Below are 12,517 nucleotides of genomic sequence, written 5' to 3'. Positions count from 1 at the left end.
ATTCTACCGGTAGTATTCAAATTATTGTTATTTTTGTTGCGTTGCTGATTGTTTTCAATTTCGAACCGTAAAACAATTATATTATTTCCTCTGCAATAAATATTATCAATATTCTTCACTGGGTTACTATTAACAACTCATCGCCTCTCGCCGCATTATTAATTTCATTTATTGGATATTTTAGCTCTCGCTTACACTCGAGTCATTGAGTGAGGATGTCTGTCGTTAATCGATAAACCAAATTTTTCATTACATCAAGCAATTACATTTACGAAAATTTTGGACTAAAATAATAGGGGTATTCACACTCGCTTTGTCGATTCGGTAGTTTTTTACGAGTATTTTGTTTTCGTAAAATTAACTGACTATTGTTCTACCGAGTAACGAAGTACCAGCCTGGCAAGCTTGATAACTTTTTCTTTACTTCGTGACATCAAATGAGCTGTTTGCTTTGCGTCGTTGCCTAAAAAGTTCATTTGATTCATTGCGAAAAAATATATATGCTGCTCGCTACTAAATAATTTTAGACAAATTTTTCAAAAATAAGTATTTAATAAAATTGAAGCAACTGTTTTGGAACAAAATTTACCACACTACTGAGATAGAGTAAAAGGTATGTGCACAGTAAAGTGATTTAACGAAGTATCAACTAACGAATTACCAGATTAACATGTTCGGTCGTGTTTCGGAATACCCCTAATGTTTGCTCAGCGCTTTCTGGCTGTAAATATATGTATTTGGTTGTTTATTTATCGCTTCTAATGCGGTGATTAAAATATTGCTTAACTCGATTACTGAAATAGAAACGCGTGACAATGGTGACTACCTGTAATCTTGACCAATAAATGGGTAAATGTATTTCATATTGAATAATATGGTGCAAATTGAAATTTAGTGTACCTCCCAAGATAATGTGGACTGACTTATAAAGCTGTTGGCAGTGCTGTTAACGATGAAAATAAATAACGGTCGGTTAAATTTTTTTTAGTTAAAAGTATGTAGTAATTTGTTTAGATAATTTATTAAAAATAAAACTTTTTTTGTAAAATTTAATGTGGAACTTCAGGTAAATACTTTTTTCAAATTATAAAAAATAAATAATATATAAAAATTGTTTTATTAACACCGAAGAATTCGAGGATTAAACGATATTTTGACAGTTTTATTGTCTTACCATATTTATACGAATTTCGAGAATAAAAAAGTAATGTAAAAGGCAATGGTACCAGCTATTCGAAATTATAAAGAAAACTCTTTTATGAACATTTAAAAAGCCTTTTTTCGTTTAATATGGACTTACGCTTGCAATTCAAATTGAGAGGAACGGAGCTGCTTAATATATATTATATATCAAAGAAAGCACCAGTGAGAGTCATCAAATTTAAACTAATCTCTTAATAATGTTTCAAATTCTATATAAATGATTGGAAACTCCAACTGCAAAACGTTTGGACTAGCTCCGATTCACGACGCAAGTTCATTCGGCATTCATAATATGCCACGAGAGTACTTACAGTGAACTAAATTTGGGAAACGTGTTGAGTGTGAAGGACCCGATTTACATGTTATAGGAACGAAAGAGTATAAGAGTAATATTCAAGTTTAAAATAATGTTGAGTCTGAGTTTAGAAAGAGAACTAACTGGGTCAGCTCAAATATTCGACCAAGGGTGTCTTAAGCGCCCAAATGATAAAAATATGTGGCAACTTTAAAAAAACGTTGTGTTGATTGGTGGAGACAATAAAACAAATAAATACAACTACAACAAGTAAGGAAGGGCTAAGTTCGGATGTAACCGAACATTTTATACTCTCGCAAAGTCAAATGGTATACTCGTTTGAGATTTCTTTGTGGATTTACTGATATTTTCGGTAGAAGGTCAACTAAAGGCACTGGGGTCCACATATTTAGTACTTAGGGGTTTGAACAGTTTTGGTTCGATTTAGACATTTTTTGGCCGCAAGGTGGCATACTTTAAACGTATTATTCACGCAAAGTTTTACGCCGATATAATCATTGTTGCTTGATTTGCATAGTGGAAAGTGAAAGAATCAAGTGGTATTTAAAATGGTGTAGCACTAGCGGTTTAGGAGATATGCACATTAAACCTATTAGAGGCGGGACCACGCCCACTTTTTAAAAAAAAGTTTTAACTGCAGATGCCCCTCCCTAATGTGATCCTGTGTACCAAATAACAGTCTTGTATCTTATTGCGGAGCTTAGTTATGGCAAGTTATTTGTTTTTGATTAATGGCGTTTTGTGGGCGTGGCAGTGGTCCGATTACGCCCATCTGCAATACCAACCGTCTCACGGTACCAAGAAACATGTCTACCAAGTTTCATAAAGATATCTCAATTTTTACTCAAGTTAGAGCTTGCACGGACGGACGGACGGACGGACAGACAGTCACCCGGATTTCAACTCGTCTCTTCATCCTGATCATTTATATATATATAACCCTATATCTAACTCGATTAGTTTTAGGTGATACAAACAACCGTTAGGTGAACAAAACTATTATACTCTGTAGCAACAGGTTGCGAGAGTATAAAAAGATACAGAGAGAGTCACTGAAAATGAAGGAGAGCCACTGAGAACCAGGAAAATCCAATGAGAACCACTGAGAGCCAGTGAGGGATTGAAAATTGACCATATTAGCGTACAACGACACGCCTTTTTCCCAATGAATCTCAATTTTAACCCCACCGTCTTTCTAGAATAAATTTTAGAAAAACAAATATGTATATATATTGATATATTCCGCATATAGCGCTCACTTTATGTAGCACATATTAGTTTTGGAGCAAAATACAATAAATGATGTTTAATAAACAAATTCAGTGTCAAAACTGTATAATTTTAATCCAATTTTCTCTTATAAAATGGATTTGTTTTTCTGCACCTAAGCGCGTCCTATTCAATACTTATTACTATCCGGATTTATTGTTACGCGATAACAAAAGAATTTGAGATAAGTTGAGTGTAATATCTTGTAAGAGCCTCAAAATTTTGGTTCAATTATTTGACAATTTGATTTCCCACATAGGTACATACATACATACATCCATTTATCAAATAAACACACCCGGCAATTCATTCCTAATTATATTGAGCTCATTTATTTTTCCTTTTTACTGCTCGTATTAATTTCGCTAAACTTTTGGTACATACTCGTATGTGCCTTACTTCGTGGTCGTTTTATCATTCGTAAACTGAACATAACACGAATCACATTTCCTATATTATCTGTACTTTACTGCACTTTGTAACCCTCTTTTTCGTGAGCTTGTTCATTTTGTTATGCTTCGGTTAAATAGCGATAAAATACGACTTGCAAATTTCCGTTATGTCGTTACACTGCCTTATTTTTTTTGATTTATCGACATATTGAAATGAATTGTATTGCTTTAATGAATCAAATCAAAGGAGAGTTGTAGGTAATAATTGGAGTTAATAACTGGGGTACCGTTACATCCGCATGAGTGTAGATACTAGTTAGTAGATATTTATATGTATATAATATACATGCGCTTCTGAAAATTTATATTATTTTATGTACTATTTTGCTGATTTTTTTAAATTTTGAGGTCATCTATTGTGAGAGAAAGTGCACAGGCTGTCAAAGGTTACAGCCAAAATCTTAGAATTATTGACAGTTGAAATTTTAATGCCATCGACCGTAATGTTTAGATCCAGTCTGTACTCCTTGGTCCAGGTAGTGAATAAATGTCGATTTTTTGGGAGTGTTAAGCTCCTTTCGGAGAGGAAGGTAGAAAGGTCGGAGAAATAGCCGTTTAATTTTGAACACATCATTGTCATCTACTCCATTGTCCGACTTCAATATCGTGTGTACGAGGTGATAGAAATTCCCTCTGGTGGTTGAGGGAGTTTTGAATTATAGAAATTAAACAGTAACGGCGAAAGGAAACCACCCGGCGGAATCCTTTTTAATTATTTTTAGTTTGGAGTTATGACCTTGAAACAGTACGGATAATTTCCGAACGCACAGGTAGTTCATAGTCCACCTCTTCAACCCTGAAGGGAGCGTGGCTTGTTCAATGTCCTCAAGTTACGTTGTGTGGTTGACTTTTGACAAGTCCAATGCAATCGTCCTCTCACAGGGTGGCTTTTGGTTTAGGCGATGAACTTGTCCCCTTTGTAGGCACGTTTCTCAGGTTTCCGTAGTGGGACCAGTTTTCCGACTTTCCACAGGTTGAGGACCTTGGTTAAAAAGCTTACTCCCGTAGAGCCTAGGTGTTTTAGCATCAGCGTGTTTATTTCATCTGGCCCAGTGCCTTGTTCATGCCACTCCGTCTTTTGGCATTTTGCGCAGCCGTCAGGTAACACATCGTTTGGCTTCTCAGTAGAAAGGTGCAATGTAAACTGTTGATATAGCTCGCGCATTTTTTCGGATCCTAGGAGGCATAGCCATAGAATTGGATTTCAACACGGCCGATATGCCTTTTTGGGTTTGACAGGACCTTTACATTAGCGCAAAGCTTACTGACTACGGTGGAGAGGCTACTAGACTTCCTTTTCCCTTATTTGGTTTATTATAGGTGTTTCGACTGGGAAATTGTCGAGGAGTTCCGCGATTCTTCCAGCCGGGATGAAGCGAGCGGTAGCAGTAGCGATCACCTTGAGGGATTGACGCTTGCCAACAACGCTGCTACAGTATCCAAAACGAAGTTACGCAAGGGTTACTCGAGATTCTAGGGGCACTTGAGCTCTTCATCTGCTATGAGTGGTGATTTAACTCCAAGTACGCCATTCAATGGTCGGTGAAGATGTTGATGACACCAAGCTGACCATTTCGGTAAAGATCTGAGCTCGGGGTTTCTAGTGACCTACCTACCTTTCCGAAAGTTCAAGAATAAAGTTCATGCATACACAAACAAGTACTAGGTCGACACTTTAATTGGAAGGAAAGAGTATTTATCTTATTACCAATTATTACATATAAAAGTAAATTCGCATTAAGCCACAAGAATTGCAGCGAAGACCAGAAAGAAGGAGAAATCGACCTTGAAATGACCAAAGGTGAAAATTCGAAGTAAATAAAATCATCTACCATTTTTGTTTGTTTAGTGTCCCCTTGAAATTCGTAAGCAAATATGAATATACTTAAATTTGCAATATTTTTATAACATTGATCTTCGAATTCTTGCAGGTACTCGGAGCTACCGCTAATTGCATTTTCACAAGCGTACAGCTGTTATGGATTGATAAATTAGGAAAACGATTACGAAATTCGATAACAAATCGACACCAGAAGCGCAGTTAACCATAATCACTTTGGTTTTATTAACACAACCTTGACACATATTCACCATAACCAAAAACACAAGCATATGAGCATATGTGTGTTGTTGTATGAGAGAGCATTTGTGTTAATGGCCTGCGACACGATGGCCCGAAATGGGCGAAATGCCAAATGTTACTGACCAACAACCAACGAAAAAGCAAACATACAGCTGAAATGTAAATAAACGATGAAAACATAATAAAATTATATAAATAAAAAACAGTGATTTACAAACACACAAACCAAATCAAGTGGCTGACAAATGCCGGACAGGTTGCGCTTTGTTTGTGGGGTTTGTAAAGTGCGCCGACGTGATGCCGAGTGTGTACGATGCGTTGAAATTCAATTTAAATGTTTACCTGCATGCACAAACATGCACACACGTGCGTATACAGGAATTAGAAGTGGCGACTCGTCATACAGTAATTGCAATGGCAAACGCAAGCTGCAAGTGGTGGCCTTTGGTAATTTAATTAGATTTCGTAATAAAACTATTTACAAGTCAGGTGCGCGTTTGTACGCTCTTTTCTTTGCTCTTTGTTGAGTGCTGCAAATGACATTAGCGGAAGTTGGTAATAAAGAAGCGGTAAAAAGTTAAGCGGTAAAAGGTTAAAGCAAACGTTGTATGGGCGCTTTAGGTGTTAAATATCAAAATAGGGTAATTAAGTCAGTTTAAGGTGGGCAATATCTGGTGTAATGGGCATTTTAACTATGCGTTAACTATGGAATTCGCAAATTTACAAAAATATGATATAAGTGGAGAACTCAGTTATGCCACTATTTACCTTTCGCAACTCTCGTTCAAATCACTCAAATAATACAATTTATATCGAGTTTAGCGTAATCCATGTTGTCATAACAGCCCGTTTATCCGGATATAATTCGAAAAATGGAGATATTCACATGAAATGTGATATGCATATGTAGGTGTTCAACGGAGGGACAGTACAAAAAAAAAACAAGAAGAAATGTTAACTTCGATTACCCTACACAAATCAAAAGTTTTCCATAAACAATTGTATCTTGATCGAGTTTTCTTCTGTAGCAGCTTCGAGCTTCTATAGTAGCTACATATATGGTCTAATGGTCCGATCGAAATATTTTTTGTTTAGATATTGTACCGTTGCCTTGAACAATAATTCATGTAATCGTATCTTGTCAAATAAAAAAGTTTTCCATCCAAGGACTTCATTTAGATTGTTCAGTTTGTATTGAAGCCATATGCGTTAGATATCGGCGGATCCGAAAATTTAGCAGCTTCCTTTGGGGAAAAGGATGTGTGCAAAATTTTAAATCGATATCTCAAAAACTAAGGGACTAGATTCCTTATTTATTTTTAGAGAAGTTGAGGTTATGCATACATTTCCCAAGCCATCATATAATAAATATCCGCATAGTGCCGCAATGGTATAGTATTATTTATATTGCTTCAAAACCAAAAGTATATACAAGTTCGCACTTTCGCCCAATCTTTCTCATTTATTTATTTCCAATAAAACTTTGAATAGAAAAGAAATATAACTCAATATTTCATTCACTTTTCTAACACACTATATACATAAATCTAAAAAATACTTAGCTAATTTCTCACTATCAAATTGCCTATGAATTAGAGATTTTTCCAAGCTAAATAATTTATATATCTCTTTTTCTAACTTTTCTAACGATAACATGGAGATAATACAATATAAGGGCTTAATTCTCATAAGCAATACTTCGCAGGTATCATTGAAAATGACGATTCTCAATAAATTAACACAATTTCAAGTCTCAGCGAGCAGCATAAACTAAAATATTAATTTGCTCAACGCTAGTAGTGATTCTGACAGTGTTTTGACGTTTGTCGTGTTAAGTTGAGGATGACCAATGACAGCGAGACTTTCGCTAATAATACTAATATAATATTTTCCTTCAAGCAAAATTGCGGCCTTATCGGACTGACGGTTTTGTAATATTTTGACGGCATACGGGTCCTAGGATTTTAGAAAAATGTGAAAAGAAAAATATCGGTCCGTGATTCGATTCTTGTTTTTGGAAGGAAAATCAGTGAAATCAAAGATCGCTTGAATGCTGCATAGCGCAAGCTAAAGAAGTTTCTGTGTTGTTTCGTGACCTTCAACCGAACATGGATTCATTGGTGCATACAATTAAGTAGAGAATAGTGGAAACAGAGGAATTAACCAGATGAACCAGCTCCAAATAGTGCTCTGACCGGCCGTTCCCTGGACAATCGGCAGAATTCTGCCGCTACAACAAGAATAACAACAACGCAATGACCGGTCTATTTGTTGGAAAGGCATTCTGTGTTCCATTTTTTGGGATTTATAAGACGTGATCTACATCAACTATCTGGAGGAAAGCAAAACGGGCACGCTTTACTTGGCAAACCTCCAGAAAACGTATTTAAAAACAATGGAGATTTGCTCGATCAAGTACATCTAGGTAAAAGGACCTAATATCCTTCACAAATACAAAGGCCCCTTACTAGAACTTGACTCCGAACGTTCAATTTATATGGCAGCTATATGATATAGTGATCTGATCTGACCAATTTCTGCGGAGCATAATTTGTTGCCGAGCGATAACTCTTGCCTAATTTCGTGAAGATACCTCGTCAAATAAACAAATTTTCCATGCTCCGATTTTACTCCGATCGTTCAGTTAATATGGTAGCTGTATACTATAGTCATCCGATCTATACAATTTCTTCGGCGATTAGATTAGAAGCCTTAAATAATAATTCATGCCAAGTTTCGTGAAGATACCTCGTCAAGTGAAAGATTTTTCCATACAAACATTTCATTCCGATTGTTCAGTTTGTACGAAAGCTATATGCTATAGTGGTCCGATATCGGTTCCGACGTATAAGCCGCTTCCTTGTAAGAAAAGGACAGGTGCAAAATTTCAAATCGATAGCTTAAAAACTGAGGAACTAGTTTGTATATATACAGACAGACGGCCATGGCTAAATCAACTCAGCTCATCATGCTGATCATTTATGTATATATTTTGTAGGTCCTCCGACGTTTTCTTCTGGGTGTTACAAACTTCGTGGCAAACTTAATATACCCTGTTCAGGGTATAAAAATACATTTGATCACATAAAAAAATTGCACGTGCTTTTTCAATTGCCATTTCATTCAGGTTTTATATGAAAAGTGGTGAAGGTAAAAATAGTGTGATGTTATTCGTTAAATTATTGACTGAAACTTACGAAGTAAAAAATCATTAACGCAGCAATTTTCGGGGCACATCGAATAGGAGGAGAGGAGCTAGATGTTAAAAGACCGCCCGAGATGCGCAGTCATTAAATATATGAAGATAAATCTGCATGAAAAACTAACGCTATAAATGAAAGTAACTAATGTGAAAGTATAAATATTTAAAAAAAATAAATGAAAGAAAACTAGAAAAATCGTTAACTATAATACCCTTCACAAATACGAAGGGTTCCTTAGAAAACCTTGATTCCGATTTTCAGTTTGTATGACTTCGGAGATTCCATTATTGCCTTCGATAACGCTCCGTTCCAAATTTCGTGAAGATATCTTGTCAAATGAAAAAAATTTCCATGCAAGCGCTGATTCCGATCGTTCAGTTTGTTTGGCAACTGTATACTGATATAGTAGTCCAACATGAACAATTTATTCGGAGATTATGTTGTTGGCTTGCAAATAATCCATGCCAAATTTTGTGAAGATATCTTGTCCAAAAAAATTTTTTCCGTTGATTCTGATCGTTGAGTTTGTACGTGGTCCGTTATCGTCGGTACCGACTAATGAGCAGCTTCTAGGGGAGAAAATGAAGTGTGGAAATTTTCAGATCCATATCTTAAAAACTGACAGACGGGCATTGCTACATCTACTCAGCTTGTCCCGCTGATCATTTATATATGTATGTATGTGTATATTTTAGATGATCTCCGATATTTCCTATTGAGTGTTACAAACTTCGTGGCAAACTTAATATACTCGCTTCAGTGTATAAATAGAGCAACTAAGGCCTAGGCTTGCCTCGTTTTATTGCTCCCACAAAGCTAACTCGTAAGCATATACATACATGTATTTTAATGATAATAATAATTTACAAATAATACGGTATTCTTTTTCAATGGAGTAATTCGAGATACATACCTCTGCTAGGTCTTCTTTGCCACCGACTAAAGCAAGTCTACATTTGCGATTTCTGTCTTAATTTTGCATGCTTTATGAACATGTGTATTTATGTTAACATGTGTATATATGTGTGTGTCTTTTACTTTTAATTTCCATTTACATCTCGATGTTATGACTGTTGCACTTTATTGTCGGCTGTATACTGTAGACACACAGGTACGCAACACCGCTGTGAGGACTGACTTCTTTGTTTGTTTTAGCACTTTTCTGTCGATTTTGTCTTCTTTGGTTTACTTACGCTCTTTTGTTTACTTTGTTTATATACCGCATGTGCAAGTTATGTTTATTTGAATATTTGTGGTTGCTGTCTGTTTTTATGTCAACGAATTTGCGTTGTTTGCAATGTCGTTACGCCAGGAGGAAGAAAGGTACCGGGAATACCGGTGGGATTCTGCTTAAAAAAAATTGTGTTTTTGTAAACAACCAAAAGTGAATTTTTCGATTCTTACAATGACTGATTTTGTTGAGCAAAGAACTTGCATCAATTTTGTTTGCGGACTCAATATTCTTGCAACACGTTGAAAATGTTGCCGAAGGCCTTTGGTGATAAAACTATGGCACAAAATTATGCCCCGCAATTATAAGCGAACAACTCTTGATTTTTCATCACAATAATGCATTATGTCATATTGCATTAGTTCTTCGACTTTATTGCCAAAAACTCGACTCATAACGTTCTGCAAGCACCGTATTCGTCTGATTTGGTTCCGTTCAACTTTTGGCTATACTACAAATTATTCAGGCGAGGAGATAAAAACCGAATCAAATCGAATTGAAAGCTATACCGGAAAAATATTATTCCGACTGTTTCGAGGACTGAAAACAGCGTTGACAAAAGTGCATTGTATCGGTCGGGGATAACTTTGGAGGGAATGAAATTTATTTGGAAGAATAATAATATTTTTGATCCCGGTATGGTTTTCAATATCATACCTATGTATGTAATTTTTTAAGTACTAAAATTTAAAGTCAATAAATGCTCATTTATTCTCCAATAGCTCAACTTGGACATGCTGTGTAATTTGCCGCCGGTGCTGTCAGCACCTGACGCGTTTTGCACCCAACTACTTGAACATATTCACGTACGCATTTATAAGCCATAAAACCGAGCTATTCATTTATGTACATGAAAAGTAATCGAAGTTGCGAAAATCTACAAGCTCGTAAATTAATGCGCGTACAAAGCGTACATTGTTTGAGACCAAAGTGGGTCACATTGGATAGGTTGCAATGAGTTTGACTAGCCCGGAGATTCACTTAATTTAAGAATATATGGTATACTTATGCATATTGACACACGTTATGTAATCTTACGTTAACTTAAGCTGCAATATTGTTTGGGAAGTGCCGGTTGTTCCTCGACTACGCTAACTCTTGATTATTTGCGATATGAAAATTTTTAAAAATAATAGAAAAGTACAAAGTCGATTGCTTGTGTTTATGTGACGGTCTTATTTCCTTGAAAAATATCTCAAAAATGCATACGTAGTTACTTTAATAAAGCAAATCTTGCGACTGTTGGCAGTAACTCTAGCCGTTGTGCGGCGATTATGGCGATCTGGCTACATTAGCACAGCTAGCCGTACATAAACATAGTCGACATAGCGACACAATGCACTATGTATCTATGCATATGTATGTATGCTATTTATTTGCAGCCAAAAGCTATAATCTGTGACGTAATCAAAGGTCGGTCGTTGCAGTTGCGCGGGTTTTTCATGCCCAACAAAGTAAAAAACTACAACAAATTTTCTTTGGAAAACCGACGACGCGCAGCTGCTGCTGGTATTTGTGGGTAATTTAGTGTGGCCGACGTTCGTATTACAAAATTATTACAAGCGCTAATTTTGCTAATTACACATCAACGCTACGTAAAAATAACTTTTAGTTGACTATACAAGTTGTATGTTGGACTTGTTGGTTTCTTGTGTACAAAGAAACTCTCTGTTTTATGAATGTTTTATGAGTGGTCACTCTACTCTCTAATTAGTGTCACTGCTTCTTTGATATGAGTATTTTGATAGAAGTGCTCAACATGAGCTTATTTATAGTTTTGAAGTTGAAAAATATTTATAGTTGATTTTAGCTGTGTTTTGGTTATCAACTGAACTCAACTTTCAATCAGCTGTTCACCCGAGAATACATCATTAACACAAGACTGCCAAAAAAAAAAAACAAGACAACCTGTTAACTTCGTTTGCACCAATCTTGTTAGATAAAAACGTTTTCCAGTTTTTGATACATTTTCGCTTTTAGTAAGCTTCTAGAAGGTCCGTATGAAGTGTCCAAGAGTAGTCTACCATAATTGAGAGGGTCGATCTTCCTTGGATTTTCATTTCCATCTCACTTATATCTTCTATCACTCACACTCCTACATTTTTTGGAAAGCAGTTGAGGTGGAAATGTTGAAAATGTACTTTTAGACTCATTAGACAACCTAAAGCTTGAAATGATTTTAACATTTCTTTGCGCATTTGATTGTAGTTAAAGTGTTTGTCAATCCACCCCTCTCTTAGAGGATTCGTCAGAGTTTTGATGAACTGTGGATCAGCCATTAGCAGTCGAATATCTGGTCCAACGAAAATACCTGCTGCTTTAACTGATTTAAGGCTTCTTTTTGAAGACTCTATGAAAATATCTGCTACTTGCTAATGAGATCGTTAATATACCCATCAAACCTTCAACATTGGTACAATAAACTTACTCGTCCTCTTTGGGCGATATGTAAACCAGGAGGAACACACTCCTCAAACTCAAATTTTTAAGCAAAAATACGCGAAGTAATAAATATTAAGTTCTTGCTTCAATACCATATAATCGCCACAAATATAACAGAAACTGTCAGAGGACTACACTTCCGCAAAAACGACATTGTACTATATTCAACAAAGATCTACAAAACAATAACGAGTTACCAGGTAATTGTACCGCGCCACTTTCAGCCCTAACGGACGCGCACGTTCAAGTTACAACAAACTGTTCTTTATTAAGGCATCAACTACCTGGTAACTATACAACATATACCTAATTTACCTT

At 36.0% G+C, this 12,517-nt stretch overlaps 1 protein-coding gene across 4 annotated transcripts in view; it reads right to left on the bottom strand.

The window, feature by feature from the left end:
* The window catches only part of Flo2 (flotillin-2), a 315,478-nt gene that overhangs the window by 212,394 nt on the left and 90,567 nt on the right, over positions 1-12,517 (bottom strand). The gene's annotated exons all lie outside the window — the stretch shown is intronic.

This window comes from Bactrocera oleae, chromosome 5 (genome assembly GCF_042242935.1).
Source record: "Bactrocera oleae isolate idBacOlea1 chromosome 5, idBacOlea1, whole genome shotgun sequence".
NCBI lineage: Eukaryota > Metazoa > Arthropoda > Insecta > Diptera > Tephritidae > Bactrocera > Bactrocera oleae.
Note: the sequence above shows the minus strand (reverse complement) of the source record. Positions and strands in the feature narration are given on the sequence as shown.